A 2,500-nucleotide genomic window follows, 5' to 3' on the forward strand; every position below is an offset into this window, starting at 1 on the left:
ACCGAGGTCAGCTGTTTTTATGAAGTTGGCCGCTGACCAGGTACTAGTTTTCGATTTGATTGCAGGCTCAAGCCAGGTTAACTCACCTGAACATAAGCGAGGCTTCATTTCTGTGGCTCAACGCAGGTACATGTCCATACTATAGTCAACGCTTTTCGTGTTCAGGTGGAAAACGGTTTCGAAGATGTTTCCTTTTTGCATTTTTGGCTGATTTCAATCCAGTTTGACATATCATGATATCTGTGGTTCACACTGGTGGCTACGCAGTTATTCAAGTCAAGCATCGACGGGATGTAAACCTAAAGCTGAGTGTTTATTTGTAATTTCCTTAGAGCTGCTTTTTTCTCTGTATTGCAATTTTTGGCATATCTTTAGAAGCTCTGATAAGGTTACATGATGCCTGGAGGACCTATGTTTAGAACAGAAACGAAAGGACTGAGCGAAAGAGAACGACAACGACAAAACAGAATACCAGTAAAGCTCATACTTAGCACACAAATTCATTCCTTGGGCACTAATTTTATTTTTACGGATGCGTTATTTAAAGTGGATGCATATTTTGAAAAGTTGGTTTAATCGGTTCTTCCTTTGTTCAGGAATGAGAATCGAATTTTTATTGTCAACTGGAATTAATCTGTACTCTTTTGGACATAAAGAAAGAGTTGATTTGTTTGTTTGTTTTCCTCTAAAATGCGAGTGAACAAGTGCTTTTTTAATCCATTTGCCCAACTGGTTTTCGTTGTGCCTCGACAGTGACCACAAAATTTTGCCCTTATGTTATAAACACGTAACCGCAATGAGTTCTCGTAAAATTACGGGGAAATCTCAAAAGCTTGTGTTTTCAGAAGTTCGTTTAAAGCACCCAAACGTTATTTAAGTGTTGGAGCCGATCTTGTTTGAAGTTCCTCCTTTCTTGGTTGCATTGCCGTAGTTTGTCGATTCTTGTACCAAGCCTACCTGGCGTGTTTCAATGAAATACATAAAAATGTGAATGATCTTGTTTTCAGAGATAAAGTGGAATAAAGTACGTCAGTAAAACTCTTCTTTGACCTTGAATTGACAAAGTTGTTTTTATGGATTCTCTTTTAGCACGATTCCTGTTCGCTGGCTATTGACAGTTGACTCTGAAATGGCTTTTTGTCCTTTTCCATTCGCTCGCTGAGGGAGTGCTTGTTTTCTTTTAAAACTCATTCGGTTCAAGAAAAAATTATTGCCAAACTGGTGAATTACAAAGTAAGTTTCACTGGAAAAACCGATGTCGCACTCATCGCTTCCTGATTCATGCGATATCGGTTTTTAGCGTAACATTTACCGTGGAATTCACTAGTTAGACAATGAATTATTCTATAGAAGAAAGCAAAGAAAATAATTAAATTATTAAAGCAGCAACTGGAAACATCAAAACGCGGACAATTCGAAACCTTATATTTTCACAAACCCTACAGGCAGTAAGAATAAATAACCAGGGAGCTCCGCTTTTAGGGTTGGCCTAAATCTATATATTAGAATAACTACCACTCGTCATATTAAAAAGGTCGAAACAGTCACGTGGCGAATTTATATTTTGACATGACGTTCTCGTTTCGTCATTGTCGTTGCTAAAGCTCCCTATTACAGCATCTCCGTTAAGTATTTTAGGCTGGGAGAGACGGTGAGAAGTTTGTTGTCCAAGGAAACAAACGGCGAGAGGGCCAGGCCTCGAATCCGCGACCCCAGGGTCGGGTGTCCCATGCACTGACCACTACATGAAGTTACAATAAAGATGAGTGTATTAATGTTAGTGGCAACGATTCACAAGAGCAACGACCGTAATGGCGATGAACGTGATGACTTCATATAGTGCTTAAGGTGACGATAAAGATAATTATTGCGCCGAATGGCTATTCTTCTCCGAACATTTACTTACAGTCGCGAAAAAGTGTCAGATCTGTAATAATAAAAAGCTAGGGTGATCACCACAATGGAACAGTGGAGATGGACATAGTCATGCATGGTTCATAGAGAAGGATTAATCAATGCACTTACGAATTCAAGTTCATCGCCCTAAGCACCAGAATATGACGATAAAATTTTCAATATGAAGATGATGGTCAAGATCGTTGGAGTCCAGACATTTCAATGTACATATAACGTTACCTGAACACGATGTGCCATTTCCAGAAAAACCTTGATTGCATGAGCACTCAAAAGACCCTTCTGTGTTGGTACAAGTGGCTTGAAGATCGCAGTCGTGCACATACGTAATGCACTCATCAATTTCTATGAAAGGCATACAGTGAGATATGACATGGTGTGAGTTTCTTCAGTCCTATTTCATGGTCCAATGTCGCGTGCATCTCACCTGAGCAATCTAACTTACTTAAATTACTTATCTCTCAGTAAAGAATCAGATAATGTTGTCTAATGTCATCGCAAAGGGAAAGGTGATTTCTCTGAATATTGTCCGCTATCCCAAATGCTAGCTTTATACACAATTGCTTCAATGCTACACGTTAATCTA

At 39.2% G+C, this 2,500-nt stretch overlaps 1 protein-coding gene across 1 annotated transcript in view; it reads right to left on the reverse strand.

Annotated features, from left to right (window-relative positions):
- LOC137994175 (polycystin-1-like protein 2) overlaps nucleotides 1–2,500 on the reverse strand; it is a 40,425-nt gene that overhangs the window by 30,109 nt on the left and 7,816 nt on the right. The gene's annotated exons all lie outside the window — the stretch shown is intronic.

This window comes from Montipora foliosa, chromosome 3, assembly GCF_036669935.1.
Source record: "Montipora foliosa isolate CH-2021 chromosome 3, ASM3666993v2, whole genome shotgun sequence".
NCBI classification, from domain to species: Eukaryota; Metazoa; Cnidaria; class Anthozoa; order Scleractinia; family Acroporidae; genus Montipora; species Montipora foliosa.